Source organism: Hippoglossus hippoglossus, chromosome 14, assembly GCF_009819705.1.
Source record: "Hippoglossus hippoglossus isolate fHipHip1 chromosome 14, fHipHip1.pri, whole genome shotgun sequence".
In the NCBI taxonomy this organism is placed as follows: Eukaryota; Metazoa; Chordata; class Actinopteri; order Pleuronectiformes; family Pleuronectidae; genus Hippoglossus; species Hippoglossus hippoglossus.
Window position 1 is genome coordinate 1,402,735 of NC_047164.1, and position 18,666 is coordinate 1,421,400.

Consider the following 18,666-nt stretch of genomic DNA (forward strand, 5'->3'; position numbering starts at 1 on the left):
CTGAAGAGAGGAGCTGGGTTGATAAATCTGAGGAGCTTCTGACAGTGAGATGTTTCACGAGGTGATTCTGTTCCCTCGTCTTTTCTCCTCTCCCTCCCTTCTTTCCTTACGTCTCCTCCTCATGTTTCATTTCGCCTGTTCCTTCCATCGCGTGTCACATAACTCAGCCCTTAGTTACCAGACTGCTCCTCTCTCTCAGACACGGAGGCTCATGCTACAGAGTCTGACTGTGTCAAAAAGACAACTGGGCTCTAATTACCAAGACTGCAGCAGCACGGCTGTTTGTGTTTGTACGTGCGGCTTCGGATCCTCTGCCTGGATGCGAACGTGCACGGTTTGATTTGTGCATTGCTAACGTGTGTGTGTGTGTGTGTGGATACAACAAGTTAACATCCTTATATGGACGACACAGCACGTCCCCATGTAATGTAGAGACACGCTTAAAAGGTTGTAGTGTGCAGGAAATGAATGTGAAAGTTAATGTCATGTCCTCTGGAGTCATGGAGACGACTGTGTGTGTGTGTGTGTGTGTCTGTGTGTGTGCGTTTCTCAGGTCTCACCATCTGCCATTCCTCAGCCCTGTGCAGGGGAACAAAGCCCCGGTGAACTGAACACAGTAATTAAGCCTGAGCTTTCTTTGACTGTTACAATAAAGAAAAAATAGAAAATCATCACGCCGTCATAAACTGGCGTAAACCGATGCTAAAAATATCCTTAAACCTGCAGTGCGGAACTTCGTGTCTCCGCCCTCTGGCAGCGAGCGTCATCACCACGGTTTCAAGACAAGAACGCATTATTTGGGACATTATTATTATAACATCGGTTTTATTTAGAGAAGTTCTTCTTGGACACATCTCAGGTTTTCCACCAAACTCCGAGTCTACATCGAAAGTTGCTATAAACTCCAGATTCAAAGGTTTGGTTTATCGCTAAATACAGAGATTTACTTGTCGCTAAAATGTTTTTTTATTTGGTGAACTTTTTCGGCGCAATAATAATAATCCATATCCAGACAGAGCCTCTGAAGCTCCGCCTCTGACCATCAGGTTCTTCAGGAACCCTGAAGTCTGAATGAACTATTTAACGATTCCAGTCTATGTGTGGACACGAGTTAAAGTGTCAAGTGTCACCGTACAACACAATGTGATCTTTCAGTTTTTACTTAATAATGTTGTATTGATTGTTTTATTAATGTTTAATGATTAATTGTATTAACGAGGGATGAAATGTTTTTCGAGGCTGCCACACAGAATGTGAAACGTGCCGGGGTCTGAGTAGTGAATCCACTCCGTGTCTCCTCGGAGGCTAAGCTAATAGCGCGGAGCTTTAACAGGTTTCCAAATGACGCCACCAGGGCCACGCTATCGTTTTCAAACCAATTGGGACGTTTGCCAAAGCACCAGCGGCGAAGGTGCACTTTTCTTACTGGGTAATGACCATAAAGTGAGTATACATCTCCTCGCCGCTCCGACCACTAAATCTGCACAAAAAAAAACGCTGCTTCTCCATCATGGCGGTTACCCACAGCGGAGATGATATAATGTCATCGTAAAAAACCTGGTCTGGGGAGAGGCTGAAAATCTCACCTTCTTTTCCATCAGTGATAATTTGTTTCCCCCAGGAGGTCCCCCGGCCCCGGCTTTACCCACCGCCTCGCCTGCTTGGCTCCCAGCATGCAGCTGGGTGTGATGAGCGTGGCGCTCTGGTTCATATCCGTCATTGTAATGGTTTCTGTTCTAACTGGGAGTCCTGTGGCCCCCGATGAACAGGAGAGCAGTCGTTTATTTAATGTTGCCTCCATTATCATATATTCTTAGTGGGCTGCGGTCGACAGTGAACACTGGCTGTGTGCGCTCCGTCTTTACATGTATGTGTGTGTCAAAGCACACGTGGTTAAACTACCTGCTTCTTAAAGTCATCCAGGGAAAAACACACAACACACAAGCTAATGCTCCTTAGCTGCTTCGTATGTGACCGATTGAAATGTATTATTCACACGTTGTCCCCAGAACAGCTCCCCAAAGAAACCACATTTAAAATCACCACATCCAGATGTTTGTTTCTCTACTGTTTCTATGAGAGTTGTGTATAAATATAGTGTTTGCACCTTTTTTTTGTCTGTGTATCTAATATGACTTCTTTCTTTTCTGTAAGGATATTGAAAATACACACAATGAAGCTGCAAAGCTTCTGAGTTCCACAAATATTGACTCTTGTCTCGAAGCGAAGGAGCAGAAATCAGAGAATAGAAAACCAAGATCTACAATGTTCCGCACCAGTTTCCCTGGAAATAGATGCTCTCTCACCATCACTAGGATTTTTGAGTCCAAGTGATGGTGATGTTCCAAGAATTAAAGTCTTATATGAAGGAGCTGCTGCTTTTTTAACTTCTCTCTCTAATTCAGCACCGTTTGAATTGGTTATCAGAACCAGATCAAGCAGATAATTAGAATTGTCACGTTATGTGTGAGGAGTTTGGATTCCAGACGTAAACTTGGCGGAAGTGACAGGTTTTAAAAGGAGGAAACGATTCGATTCCAGACGACAGAGCGAGTTCACACGAGTCAAATGACATCCTGAGTGAACTGTTAAAGTTTTAAAGAGCCACATTTTACCTCTGAGGGATTCAAAGTCTCCCGGGAGTGAGGAGTGTTTAATAAAACACAACGAGTCAGAGGAAGCATCACACGCTGTGTTTCCTGTCATTTAACCTTCAGCCGGAGGAAGTGGAGCGTCAGCAGGTGGAGCAGAGAAGAGCTCAAAGTGCCTGAGGACGATTGTGACGTTACAGAGAGAGAGAGAAGACGGAGGACGGAGAGACGGAGAGACGGAGAGACGGAGGGACGGAGTGATGGAGGGAGAAAGTTACAGCGTCTGACAGGAGATTTGAAACCTTTAGTTTATTTATTTTTCCGACGCAGCTTTAAAGAAGCAGTTTGACGTTCATTAGCCTCGTGAGCGTCTCCACTGCACGTCTGACCCTCACGTCCACGTGCCGCTCACAGCTGATGACAGTTACTATGGATACAGGCTGCAGATGTTGAAGACCCGTCAGTGAGCAGCTCGCAGGAAACAAGTTCTCTCTGCACACCTCAACTCCCTGAACCGGGAAATGGACAAAATAAGAAAAAGACCTGAATGTTCATTTTTACAACAGACGTACATTTTATTTTTAAGTTTGTCCCGTTGGTTTTAATATGCACGAGTTCACCTATTAGCTCCTCACTGACAGTTGCCCGTGGGACTCTCTGTCCGTCTGTTCTGCGCTGGCACTGAAAAGCTGTGAACTAAAGATTCAACACATATTTAATCTGACCTAATGCTAATTGTGATTTAATTATTCATGTGAACCGGGTTCATCCGTCAGGACCTCAGTTTCCACGTTTAATGACAAAATGCTGATTTGACCGACACGAAATTCTAATTTCTCCATGTGTCCGTTGCTTCTGTGCATCCGAAGGAGCCGGTGGAGGTGAGTGGGACTGTGAGGCCTCGTCTTCGAAGGTTTTCTGGGGACAAGTGCAACTGAGAGGAGATTCCAGGGCAGAGCTCACTGAAGGATTATAAACCCCATCTGGCCTGGGAACACCTCTGGATCCTTTGGAGGAGCTGGGAGACGTGGCTGAAGAGAGAGAGACGTCTGAAATACAAACCCACTTCTACTTCCACCCACCTCGGGTGAGAGCAGGAAAACGGATGAATGGTCCAAATTGTTCTGTTGACATCCAGGCCTCGAGAAACCACCAGAGGAACCTTCTCCCTCACAGACGTTACTTGTAAAGATGAAAAGGCAGAAAATCATCCTTTAGTTCATCGTTCACTTCTCTGACAAATAAATCGTTGTTTGTGCATTTTGCTCAGAACGATTGAAAAGCCAACCTTGCTAAATTTGGATAAAACAGTTGCAGCAGAGTTGAGCCTGATGGACGAGCACGACCTCCACCTGCAGAGCAACGAGTGTTTCCAGTGAATTCAGGATCCGTAACGAGTTCTCCTGAAATCCACTGAAGGAATTATTCTAAATCTCCCAAACCCGTCACAGCTGCCGGGTTTAAAACTGAAAAGAAGACGCAAGATGAGCAAAGCACTCGTCAGACGAGACGCGTTCAGCAGCACCGAGCGCCGGCTTTGTTGTGTCTCGCCGCGTCTCCAGCACCAGGGGGCGACCTCAGCTGCAGGCGACGCACTTTGAAGGCCGACAGCTCGTCACAGCGAGCGACAGGATGAGTGACGGGACGAGGACTTGACAAAATGAAGCAGAAGATGTCATCCTTCCTGTCGTGAGATAAGAATGTTCATGTTGTAGCTTTAAATAGAAACTGTGGATTTTCTCCAGACTTTAGAACCAGAACATTTAGGACCAACGTTCATCCGTCCTCTCAGCTCTCTCCTCCACACGTCTGACCCTCATACGTCCATGTGCACGAGTCACCAGGACGCAGGCTGCACGGCCGACATGTCGTTCACACTACGCATCTTCTGAATCTCACAGATCTGAGACTGTGAGGATCTGAGATCTCCCTTCACGTTGGTGCAGCGTGAACATTCAGTGACGAAATGCTGATTTGTCCAGTTTCAGCCATGTCCCAATAAAGAAAATACATTTCTAAAAGCAAATCTAATAATTCTATTACCTCTAATCACATTGTAAATAGTATATTTTGTGATTTTTTGACACATTAAGTGGTTGTTTTTTGTCTCCCAAGGGGAAAAAAGACTAGAACCGTCCAACAATTCCCTCAGTTTCTGCATCAGATCCGTCATATTTTTAAAACTATTGAAGATACAGATAAATTGCTTCACTCTACTGAATCCACATGATCTCATCTGCACATTGGTAATGGCCACAGGTTTCTAGCCCCCCCCCTTACAAGACCTGATTTAAATCTGCCAGATCCAGTAATGGATGCTCACACGCCCCTAAAGAGGCTTAAATCTTTTCATCAAAGATCCATGAATTATTTTCTATCTCACATGTGATTGGAATCATTCCTGGATTATCTCCTTTCTCCGGCCAAAATCTATTTTTCTTGGCTCGTGTCTCCACCAAGATTTCTGGAAATGGGTTCTGTGGTTTGTGCGTAATCCTGCTGACAAACAAACAAACGTAACCTCCTTGGTTTGTAGAACAGCTCCAGAAAAACCCGATCCATGATTCACGGTGATGGATTCTCCTCCTTGTCGGGGTCATTTGTTCAGCTCACAAAGACGCTGGTGTTTTAACACACCTACGGCCTCATGCATCAGGCATGAAGCGCTGACACATTCATTTGCGGATCAGCTCCCGGCGGAGGACAAATGAAAGTCAGGAGCCGCACAGATCCTAACAAGTTTATTTTCCAACATCCGGGGAACAGAGCGCCGGCGTCATTGATGCTCTGTTTCTTTCTTCTGTTTCTTCTGGAACAAAGAGCCACTTGAACACAGCGACGCAGGTTTCAGACGCATCCTCTGCATTACAATTCTGCTGCATCTCTTTCACATGCAGCACAGTTTATGAAGTGAGTGCTCTGATGCTGTTATCTGCACCGGCACCGCCACATGCATTAAAGTCTCAGCTCTCTTCCTCCGGATTATTGCAGCCGGAGGAGTCGCTCTGCTGTTCTGCATCAAACAGAAGAATGAGGTCGGAGGGCTTTAAAATAAATTAAGATATTTATGTTCTTGTATTTAAATGATTCTTCATTTTATGGCATTAGTTCATTGCAGGTTAAGATTAACGAAGGGGTCGTCTTCGTGGAAAAAAAGAAGCCGTTATGGAAACCAACGCTTTGAACATCAAACCATCCACCAGCACCTCCAGCGCCGCTCTTCACTGTTTCCCCACCTGCACAGTCCAGCAGCTTCCACCGTGCAAATAGATGCTGTAGAGAAAACTGACTATAGATCTTAGAAGAGGCCGAGGTTGTAAAAAAGAAAAAATGCTGCATGAAGAATAGAGAAAAGAACGAGGTGCTAGTTTGGATAGAAATGTTTGTGTCTGGATTCTGGGTCTAAGATGAGTTTCAAACATCAACACACCTCAGACCAGATGTTGTGCGAGAAAATAAAACTGCTGCTCTGACTTTTGTAAGTAGAAAAGTCTGTTTAGCCGCTGGTTACGATCACGTAGGGGTAGTGATGGAGTCGTGGTGATGGAGTCAGTCGTAAACACATCGCAGCTGCACAGACTTTGGAAGGAGGTCCTGCAAGAGCATCGCAAAAACCATTGAATTGATTTCCTCACACGATCCCTGAGGTGATTCGACAGATTAGCAACAGGATCAAGTATAAACACGTCAGTTTTACATCAAGCAAGTTTTTGCGAAGTTGCTCAAATCGATATCCTCTGGGGATAGAAATTCATTAGTAAGTCTCTGGCTCTGCTACTTCTGGGGTTAGAGGGTTAAAAAATGTGGGAAACTCTGTTCTAGATCAGAGTTGGAACTAAAACCTTCTCCATATTGCACATTTAACACGTGTGACAGTAACAATGACACCCCCGGTCTCTTCCAACCTGAGGACCGATGTGATTTAAGTGTAACGTCAAAACAAAACGACTCCTCGGAGAACTTGTGCGTTCAGTCGTTGACGTCACGTCGAGCTTTCAGAGCACAAAGTGTTTGTCGTCGCTGTGACACTTTGTTATTACTATAAACTGTATTTAACGTGTCAGAGCGACTCGTCTGACAACTTGTAATTTGATCCTCTGTGATTTTCTTTTCTCGTCGGCTGCTTCTTCCTTTTCAGTTTCTGTTTTCACTTTATGTAGAAATATTTCCCATTAGAACGTGTCACAATATTTCCACACGTGAAAAGAACACGTGTGTATATAATCACTGTCAGGAGCTGTGGATGAACGAGACAGATACCGCTCACATCACAGCTCATCACGTACCTATTCATACAAACACACATTGTATAGATATAAAAATAACATAATGTCTAATATGTTTTGGTCAAGGCATCGCCGCCTGATGGAATAAACAGACCGGGAGCCGCTCAGTGTCGACGCCGTCATAATCTGTTGACACTACATTTAAATATAATCTTACACGGATATGTTAGACCGAAATAAGAAAATACATCCAATCTCAGGCCTTAAGCATGAAAACAGCTTTATATAACCTTTTAATGTGGTGTAATGGATGATTCATAATCTTCTCCCATGGTTCAGTTTGCTGCACGACAGCTGGTGGCAGGAGAATCTAAGAATAAGATGAGACGTCTCGAGTCGATCCACCGCTGCAGTAAATACAGGAGACAGCTACATTAGATGTAAACCAGCTGGAACTGGAACATTACCAGTTAATACGCTGTGTTCCTGATCCTTATGGATTCAAATGAACACTTGACAAACATATTACTATTGTTATTACAATTAAATATTTGGGTGTTTTGCAAATCGTGTCTGAACCCAGTCGAGTAGTTTTATTTCTTTTGTTTTGTTTGTTTGGTCCATGTCCCATCTGCTAACATGGAGGAGTTTATGACCAACACTGCAGCCAGCCACTAGGGGGACCATCGAGACGACTTGGCTTCATGACGTCCATCTTTATTTACAGTCTATGATTTTAACATACATTTTTTATTGTCTTAAATTGAATAGATGCTGGTGATAAACTGCGGAGGGACGGACAGCGAGAGTGGAGATGGACCATAGATTAGATATCACACACACACACACACAGACACACACACACACACACACACACACACTTTATTATTCCAAGTGTTTTATTGGTCTTTATTAGATCTCGTGCGGCGGCTGAATCCTGGCTCTCAGTTTGATTGTGCCGTTACTGAACTCCAGCCAATCAATGAGACACGCCCGAGGCATCATTCACCGCCAGCGTCGTCTTCAAGGGCCGTGTGATGTGTGTGTGTGTGTGTGTGGCAGGGGGGGGGGGGGTCAACAGATCCTGAAGCCTCCGCTTGTTAAAACCTTTTTATTTTCCATAATCATTTCTCCCTGGGAAGCACAAAACTCCCTTAATTAGAGCCAGAGACTACTTCTCGCTCCCTCTGTCCTTTAATTCCTCGACGTAAAATTCAAAGCAACAGCCTCAAGATAAAATTAGCTCTCTTATTTCTTGGCAGCAGAGCAGAAGCAGAGCACCTGCGCAGGTCGAGAGGCGGCTCGGAGGAGGCGGCGGCGGCGGCGGCGGCGCTGTGGCGAGAGGCCGTGAGCAGGAAATGAGCTCTGAAGTGTTTTAATAAGAGCTCCTGGTGGAACACCTCAGGCCTCTGGAGTGACGAGGTGAGAGGGATCAGCCCAGCGGCCTCCATCTGGACAAAGAGGATCCTTGTACACTGTGACCTCTCCACGTGCACTTAGCGTCCTGTTGGGATGTTTCAGAGTCAAGCGTTGCCATGGTTTTCTATATTTTCTGAATGGATGTTAGTTGTAGTGAAGCCACTTCGGCCGTTTCATCAGCGACGTGACAGCAGAACAATGTTGGTTTTCTTCACACGATGTGTTCATGAAACTTTTTGAGACATTTCACGTCCCGGTGACTCTTAGATTTAATCTTTAACCAGACGTCACATGTGAACATTTACACACAAAGACAAAAGTTTCACCGGTTGAAAAACCCCAGAAATGACCAGTTCAAATTCTTGACTGTATCTCAAAATGTAAAATAAACCCTTATACTCTAATACGTAATAAAGTGTGGAATCCTTAAGTTAGATCCTAATTTGGTTCTGGTGTGTAACAGCAATGAGTAAATTACTTGTTTTACAAAAATGATAAATGCATTCAGAGGGATTTTCCTCTGTAGTGACAGACGACACACACACTGTCACACAAACACAAATTCAACCCATTTCGGGGGAAGGCAAGTTTTTTGGTCCTGTGCTTCTTCCGGAACAAAAGCTCTGCAGCCCACAACGGATTTGTACTGTTTGAAGAAAAAACCACAGAAACTATCGGAGCTGAGCGGCTCAGTGACTCAGGGTCGGACAAAGTGTTTGAGTGTGAGGACAAAGTGGGAGTTCACTCAGACCCCGACGATGTGTGACAGGAAACTGCTGCAAATACAAATACAGAACGATGAAGAGGACAAGGGGCTGAGATAATGCATCACTACTGAGACCCTTTGATATCAGAGATCCTTCATCATACACAGGAGATTCTTTCTAAGAAGGCAAAGGAGTAAGTACTTCTGCTCACTCACATCCAGGGGGCGAGCTGTAGATGGATGAGGGGGATAGAGTTTCTAAAGTTGAAACAGAAAAGCATAGAAAAGAAGAAGGGAACAACACTGTTCTCATTGTCCCACAGAAACCCGGTGACTCTTTGTCAGATTGACCCTCAGCAGCACCAGGACAAACTCTACCTGTGCTGGTGTCGGTTAAAACATCCATAAAGCTGTCACCGTCTTCGGCAGGCAGGTCGCATTCAGCACAAGCTCTGTAGAAACCACACGGTGATGCAACAAGCATTCAGTACATCCGTGACTCACTCTTCCTCCACTAATTTATGCGATGGAAATTGCTAATGAACTGTGTTGTTTTTTAAAAAGCACCCTGAATTGGGGACACATTAACGACTCCGGGGGCCGAACCCCTGACTCACCACTAAGCCCCCACACCACCTACATCCGCGACTGAATAAGCGAAGCTGGAAGTGTCATGTTTGTTGATGGTTTTCTGCAGCAGCGTAACATCGGAGGTGATGAATTAACGCCGGAATAATGAGGATTAGGTATAAAAAGCCCGTCTGTGAAGCTGCAGTTAGAGACGACGCTGGAACAAACACAACCACCATCGGGGATGTTTGGTGACGAATTAACAGCTTCCCGGTTGTATTGTTTAAAGCTAAAGTAAAATACTGGGAGGGAGAAACTAAATCATCATTTGTGCTTATGGAAAACATGGCATTTGGGGCGTATGTTGATCTGAGTACTCGTACAGTGTCACAGGTTAATAAAATATTATTCCTCTACTCTTCCAGATTCTACAAACTCCACTGATAAGTTTCTAGGTTCTGATGTCATCCTAGAGATGCTAGTCTGACACACCCGCTAATAAAGACGATTAGAGTGAGAGCGGAGGACGACATTTCCTACGCATGCTGAAGGAGGTTGACCAATCAGAGCAGAGTAGACCAGCTGACCAATCAGAGCAGAGTGGAATTTATCAGGAGGGGGCGTCTTAAAGAGACAGTGTTTGAGACAGAGGCTGAAAAGAGGAGCTGCAGCGATGGACAGTCTGAGGAAGGAGATGTTTACTGAACATTAGAGCATGAAAACATTTTTTAAATAATAACATCATTTTTCAACCCGAATATGAGTAACTGTCTCCTTCAGTTCACTTTAAATGCATTATTTCCGACAGTACTCTGGGGAAAGATATTGTAAATATCATTTTGTCTTGGTAAAACAACACTGAGGCTTATTTCCTCTCTTCAGTCGTTTATACCTGCGGAGCTGAAATGGAACATTAGCAGAAACATCCACTGTGGGTGTGATCGGAGCTGATTCTTCACACCGAACCTCCGTCTCAATTAAGCCTCGCTTGTCACCACACGGCTGCATTCAACTGGCTGAGTTCATTACGTCTGCTCCCGTGCAGCATCTGTTTCCTGGCTCAACGTTTAACTGTATTTCCTGCTCGTTCTCGCCGATCGGGTTTGTTGTAACTGAAGACGTTTGATCCAAGGAACTCCAAAGAAGATGTCCCTGACTCGGCTCAGGAAGAATAACTTTTAACTTCACATTGAAATGGAAATGAAGCGACAGGATTTTCATTTGTATCGTCTGTGGAACAGACTGTAACGTGAGAACGAGTTAAACTGGAGACATCGACAGATTCTCATGATCTTAGGCCTCAGACTCCTCCTGAAATATATAAATAGTACATATGCACTAAATATTCCCTGTCGTAAATACTGTGTACGACAAAGTCTGTACATGTATTCGAGTTTACATATAAAATACATTATACGTAGTACAAATAACTTCACGTAACCGCAGAGAAAAATATCTCAACTGAAGCACCTCCGGGCTTTTTTTGAAGAAAACTCATCGATCAAGTCCTGAAAGTCCCGGAGGATTTCCAGCTCAATGACCATGAGTGACAACATGATCAGTTGCTGCTGTGTCATCCTGGTTCATTTGTAATCCTGGATGTTTGTATCTCCCCCCCCCCCCCCGAAGGCCAACGCTCTGACCTCGCCATTTAGAAGAAAGTGAAAATATAATATCCTGAATCTGCCTGTTTTCTCTGATCCACTCAGATATTTCGAGTTGTTCCTTCTTGGCCAGCGTTGCATCTTTCTACCAAATCAACAACTTTGCATCATCCTGCAGCAAAATAAAAACCAAACATAAGAGACGGGGGCAGAAAACAAAACCCTTTCTCCCAGTCTTTTATCTGCTCTTGCAGTTCTCCGTCATTGACTGAAAACTGGAGATTAAAACTGACAGACGATTGGTTCTTTAGGTGAAAGTGGGTGGAGCGGGACCTCTGGAAAACATCACTATTGGCCGTGACAAACACTCCCTGCACATTTGAAATATGCCTCCGGGGGATTTGTGGATGTTTCCTTCTCTGTATCTTTTAATTTACGTCATCCATCCTTGCAAAATCCAGGAGTTAAGAAAATGAAAAATCCGTCTGTCATTAGTCAAAGCAGCGATCCATTCAACAGGTAAATATGACCATCACTCATGCAGTCAATATTAGCTCGCAACGCGCTGGATGCTGCAGTTCAGGCCCTCGAGTCAACAACAGCCACAGAGACACACCGGAGCAAACCCCCCCGTTTACACACGACCATTTAAATAAACATGTAGAGAACACAGATCCATTACCAGCTCATTCACATGCCACCACGTTCTGGAACATCTGCATGGAAATGACACACCGGTGTTATTGTGCACTTACAGTCGTGCGCTGGAGGCACTTGTGCCGAGCCGGTTGTAGCGAGGGGGGAGGGGGGGGGGGGGGTTCAGTGGCCGGCGTCAGGAGATGCAAATCAAATAATGAATACATTTTACATCCTGACTCATTTAATTTTCTCCGTGGATCAGGGGAGAAGAAGGAGGCTTGTCTGGAGGGCTGCGGTGATTTCCTCTTTCACCAAAATGTGAAAGTGCTGCAGTGCAAAACGCACACAACCGCACACACATGCACACGCACACACATGCACAGTCACACACACACACATGCACAGTCACACACACACACACATCATGTCCTGCAGAGAAGCAGCTCGGCTGTTTATAGTTTCCTGCCCCGAATAGGTTTTAAATGTTAAAGAGACATTAAGTTGATTGTTGGAATATTTTCATATTGTTTTATGAACAAATGATGATTGTGGAGCTTTTGTTTTGACATCCACCAAAAAAACACAACCAAGAATGACCTCCCTGCAGTCGCACACCTCCACCAACAGGTGAAGTGTCAGTCTAGGTACACTTCTTTAGACTCATGAGGTCACCTTGACCTTTGACCACTGAAATCATCTTTGAAAATTTGAAGAAATTCCCTAAACACAGACTTGAGTCATCGTGTTCACGAGGACAAAAAACCACCGTGTGAGGCCAGCGTGACCTTGTCCTTCGACCTTTGACCGATTGCTATTATTCTTTTCCTCCACATTCAACATCAGTCTCCTTCTCATCTTTCATTGTTTAACTTTCTTCATTTCACTTTCTGTCACTTCACCTCCTCCTTCACTTCCTCTCCTGTTTCTCAGTCTCTCTCAAACAATAACCCTCCTTCACGACTCGCTGGCGTTCTCACAGTCAAATGCTCGCGCTGTGCTGATTACGCAATCCTCCCTCCTCACGCCTGGAAACAGCCGGCTGCTCCGCGGCGCCGCGCTGCCACCGACGCAGCTTTTCAGACGGCGAAACCATTTGGGACACGGAAAAATAAACTTTCGGCTCTTTTTTGTTAGTGTTCAGCAATTGTGTTTCCCGTGCGCTTGTCAATATAATCCTCCGGTGAGTGATGAGTTTAACACCCAGGCAGCAACGTGCTCATTTTTCAGTGCCTTGTTTCAAGGTTCAATAATCATATATTCATCATACGATCTATCAGCAAGACGCAGCTGCCCTTAACCAAGGTGACTTATGTCTTGATGTACAACAATCAATAGCTCATCAGAATTATTCACCAGCTTTGACAAACTAATCAATGCACGTTCTTTAGCCGCACACCGACATCCGAGCCCGGCCTGCGAGCTCGCCGTAACTCAACGCCAAAAAGAGGCCCGTGCCGCCGCAGACGGCTCCCCGGACTCACATCACTTCATCGGAACGCTGCTCGCAATTAAGTGGAGAAATAAGAGCGGGAAACGCTAAGAGGCGTCAGGAAGGAGACGCGCTGCACGAGGAGGACGAGGAGGGAAATCTTTAATTCATGGGAACTGTCCGTCTTTTATTTTCACACATTCATGAATAAATTGTGGGAGCAGAGACGACACCTGACGTGCTCATGCTCATCACCCCCCCCCCGACTCTCACAGGTTTCACACTTTTACATATTTTCACCAGGAGACGTTTGGAAACGAGTCGGTGTGAAGGTATGAGAGCCAATGGAAACAGCTGTCATGATAATCCTGTCCCCTGTTCTCGTCCTGCTCAAAGTGTCCATGTTAGGATCAGAGACAACCTTCGGACAGACATGTTACCAAGGACATCACAACGTCACACATGATCATTGCAGCGTCACTGGAATATGAGGAGGTTTGGAACGAGCTGATTTCCATAAAACTTGGAAGAAGGATGAGACATGGATCGAGAAAAAACTAAATTGGCTAATGAAAAGTGAAACGTTCACCCACTTCCTCCGAAGATAAATTGTACTTTTTGTCAGAAAACATGTTTTAAACATTATTTTATTATTTTATTGATCTTATTTACATTTGGTGACGTTCTTTATAGATTTAATAAGTTGAATTCATATATATGTCAGCGGGGACAGAAAAGAAAAGACAGTAATTATATAAGTCTTTAATCCTCAGCGTGCAGCAGGTCCAGATTATGCATTTAAACCCAATCATATTAAATTCTGTTGAAACAATAGTTATATGTAACTATAGATGTTTGATTATTAGCCACAGTTTGCCTGAGTTGTCTGAGTTTCAACTTGTTTCACCTGCAAAAAGTTAAAACCTGAACCGACTGATATCTGTCAAGAGCAGGTTTCACTTCTCCAACAGGAAGACGCTTCACGTCACAGTGCATCACATCACACGCGTTCAAAAACACATCGCAAAAAGCCCATCGGCTCCCGGGAGCAGCGTCCCGTCCGTCTCCCCGTGTCGGTTCCTTCACGTCTCCGAGTTTCCCAACTTTCCGACGGACCTCTGCGTTGGTCCTTTGTTCTCCACAAGACAAATCAATCCCTCACAGGACCCGAACTCGTAAGTGAAATCAGTTCCAGTTTGCTAATGCGGCCTGTCAGCATCGCTCAGTGGAGCGGGGAGATAAAGCTTCTTCTGCAGCCGACAGGAGACTCGCTTTGTCTTTCCCCGCCCGTCCCTCCCTGAGGTCCACTGACCTCCATTTTGTTTTGGAACACATCTGAGGACACACACATAAAGATGGCAAGGTAAACACAATCAAGCCCCATCTGTCAGCGGCAACACAATATCCACACAATCTTTACTTACTATTCATTTGTTTTCTCTTCCCTCACATTAAATATTCATGTCAAACTGCGTCTCGCTGTTTGTTTTCTGATATTTGGCTTCAAGCGTCCGGGTCGCGGTGCTGTTGATAAACTAAGGTCCAGGCTCATGTGTTTGTATTTCCTGTGTGAGTGTAAACAGCAGCAGCCACTGTAGACGCCCTTCTCGTCTTTAGACCGGTTTATTTTGGTCCCGAAAGTAAAGACAGATTTTTATTGTGCCCCAGGTTTAAATGTGCAGCAATTTGCCCTTTGTTCTGCTGAAAGTAATTTAGTTTTATTTCTGTTACTGATCAGTGATGTGGAAATAAAACCAGACGTGTTATAGCATCAGCTTTGTTTGTGACTGTACAGTAAATCTAATTTATTTGCAGTCCACCTTTTTGAATCACAATAAACTACTGTTAACTTCTATTTAAAAATCAACACCCTGTGGTTGTAGGCCTCCACCAACCAGTGAGGTTCAGCATTGACCTTTGACCTCTTCAATCTCATCAGTTCATCTTTGAGTTCAACTGACAACTGGTAAAAAATATGAATAAATTCCCGAAAGACAGATTTAAGATATCGTGTCCAAAAGGACAAAAACATGTTTTGTTTGAGGCCGCCGTGACCTCAACAAATAACATAACACACGTTAGTAAACAGTTCAAAACTTGGTGCATGAAGAAGAATCTTGTCACAAACAACTTGAATAAATACTTCAAATACTTTTTCATGTGTTTACAGTATTTTATCCGTTCTGTTCAGGAGCTAGTTTCACATAAATATTGCAGGAAACAGGCAGATGTGCACGTCTGTCATGGCAGTTTTCATTTTATATGTATATTTATACACGTAGTGGATTTAATGTTGACGTTGTTGCACCACAAACCTCCCGTCCCTCCTCCCGCCTGATAAACACAGCTCCTCTGAGGAGACGCAGCCACATCCAGCAGTTCAAAGCGGATCCTCTGACCTGCTTTGTTTCGCCCTTTCCTCCTTCTCGCCGTTTCCCCCGCCTCGTTTGCGTGGCTGGATATTTAAAGACACGGAACGCATGTGAGGCCCTGACAATTAGCGAGGACTGTTGCTGGGTAATTAGTGGGAAGGAAGTGAGCCTCCTATTTCCCCCTGCCCCCCGGAGAGCGTCGCACAGCGCTCACAAGCTTTCATACAAACACACACGCTCACAGAACAGGAACACACAAACACACACTCGCCAACACACAGATTTACTGAGCTGCAGTTTGAGAAAATATCTTCAGAAATGCATTTGTGTGGAGAGATGCATGTTGTCTTTGCTGCTAATTGGGCAGGAGAGTGGACATAAGGAGACGCGTCCAGTAAAAGCTCATACATGGGGGAGGAGAAGTGAAGGGTATGGAGGACAGAGAAAATGAAGAAGGTCGATGAAGACGAAGGGACGAAGTGAGACACGAAGAAAACGAGGAAAACAATAAGTTCCGTCCCGAGCGTCGTCACATGCTCGAGTGAAGTAAATGTGAAACCTAATGATGTTTATTTTGAATCAAAGGAAGAAATATTCTGATGCATTATTCAAAGATTCGTTATTGACGGATATAACACATGTGGCACAGCTGTAAACACACACACAGACACACACACACAGACACACACACACACTGAGGCTAAACAAGGACAGTGAGGACCTGTCGTCAGCGTCACTGCGATGAGTTGATTTGTCGGAGGTGCAGAGATGCAGGAGGACGCAGCAGCTCCTCCTCTGGCTCCAAATCAACTTTACTGACTTTTAGGCGGCGTCCTCTGCTCTCTAATGCAGTTATGCATCGTGTGTGTGTGTAATTGAAGTTTGTACGGGCGAGCTTTTAGTGTAAGTAATTCATGAGCGCTCGCTGAGGTAGAGAGGGCGTCGTGGAGAGGAAACGCCTCGGAGCTCCTGCTGCTCGCTGAGGCGCAGTTCATCACCACACCTTCCCTGGAGAATTCTCTATTTGGGATTTGTCTTTGTACGAGTGTCCGTCATCGCTGTCCTTGTTTCTGATGGACAGTTCGACAATCGATCGACACCTGAACTTGTCCCTTCTCTCCCTCCCTTCATCCTCCGATCGTCTTTCACATCCTCCTCTTCCTCTCTTCTCCCTATTGTCCTCTTTCATTATGGACATTATTCCATGAAATACGGCAAACCCGTCACCTCAGGTCCGGTTTGTGTCACAACCAGAGTTTAAAATTGAAAATCTCAGCTGATCGGCTTCATCCCGGACTAGTTTTGAATATATTTGACTGACAGTGATGGAAACAACCAAACAACTGTCGCCATGTTTTGATTCATAACGTGTTTAAGACTAATTAGTGCACGAACGTGGGCGAAAACAACCAAATGTATGAATCACTGCCCATTTCCAACCAGTGACTCAGAGAAAAACACACATTCAGCCCATTTCTCAGGGGGAAGACCAAAAAAAAAAACAGTTGTTTGGCAGAAAATGTGTTTTTCCTGCAGGAAACCGGAGAAAGAACCTTCTCTCAGTCTTTAAACACACACGTGTCCTGGTTTGAGTCTTAGAGTAAATGAATCATCTGTTTTGTGTATTTAATATCGAAAAAGAAAAAGGCTTTGGAGAAGCTGCATTAAATTAGACATTAGACAAAAAGGCCCTTTGGTCCAAACACTGAGTTTCATGACACGATGACGTTTAATTAACGCGTTGATGCTCAGAATCGTAATTTGTCCAAATCTTTGTTTTGTGTAATAAAATGACATCAACGTTCGTACTTTGCATTCAGTGCGAATTAGAAAATAAACACACATGTGACATCAGAGACTGTGAATAAAGATGGACGACATGACAAAAGTCAAGTGAAATCGTCTTGATCTCCCCCTGGTGGCTGGCTGCAGTATAGGTCATATACTCCTCCATGTTAGCAGATGGGACACGGAGCAAGTACACATTGAAGATGTTTTTTGTCATTTTAGTTGGTTCTTATCTCTCTGATGTTTGTTCAAGTGTTCATGTTTCTGATCACTTTGGTTTTAATTCGTTATTTGATGATATAAAAACGGGCTGATTGACAGCTGAGACTGACTCCTGATTGGTCGGCAGCACCTCGATACCACGGCTCCACTCAATCACTATTTATTCCTGTTATCTAATTGAGTTATTAGTGAGTCCTTTGGATTGACAAGGAAATTCAATGACCCAACGATGAATAAATGGTGCACAGGCAAAAACTGCTGTGACAGCCACGAGCGACCACATCTGATGAAAGACACAGGAGGACAGAGGGGGGGGGGGGATGTTCTGTGGGTGGGAGGAAACAAACCACCAAACCTCCATTAGCGTTCGACGTCCAGTGAAGCTTTTCCTTCATCCTGCTGACAGCCAGCGCTGAGCCCTGCACAGCTTAGCCACAGGTTACTGTAATTATGATCCATATTTCATCAGAAGTGCCCGAGGAGGAGACGGACGAATGTAAACATCTCAGGGAAAAGGTCACACACCGAACAGTTCTGGGGTTAAATGGAAGTTGTGTGATTATCTGCAGCAAATCATACAAACTCCCAGATGTCAAAACCATAAATATCATTTCTAACATCATATTGTTTTATATGTATTATATTTGTTCCTGAGGATTTGATGGAAAATGAAAAATCCTGCATCTGACTCTTTAACCAGATTCGGTTCTTCCTTTTGAATGTTTTTCAAAATGGACGTAGACTCCAGGTCCAGAAAGTGAAGCCAATAGGTAAGTAAAACCTGTCTTCTCTGTACTGACCAGCAGGGGGCGACTCCACAGGTAGTTTCTATAGAAGTCTATAGAAAATGACTCTATTTCTCACTTAGAGTTTATTTCTCAGTCTCTAGTTTCAAGTCTTCTTCAAACAGCTGATGTTCATTTAGTGAATTATGATCATTTAGAGTCAAACAGACCATAAAGCACCAGATGTGTTGGGGGTTGGATACCACAGTGTGATTGACAGCTAGTACCGTCCAATGGAGGCGGCTGGCAGGTGTATGTGGGCGTGTCCTCGAGCTCTCAGTCAGGCTCCACCCCCCTGCTCCTCCAGATATGGTT

General features: G+C 44.5%; 1 protein-coding gene across 1 annotated transcript in view; it reads right to left on the reverse strand.

The window, feature by feature from the left end:
* The window catches only part of sgcd (sarcoglycan, delta (dystrophin-associated glycoprotein)), a 200,941-nt gene that overhangs the window by 179,474 nt on the left and 2,801 nt on the right, over nt 1–18,666 (reverse strand). The gene's annotated exons all lie outside the window — the stretch shown is intronic.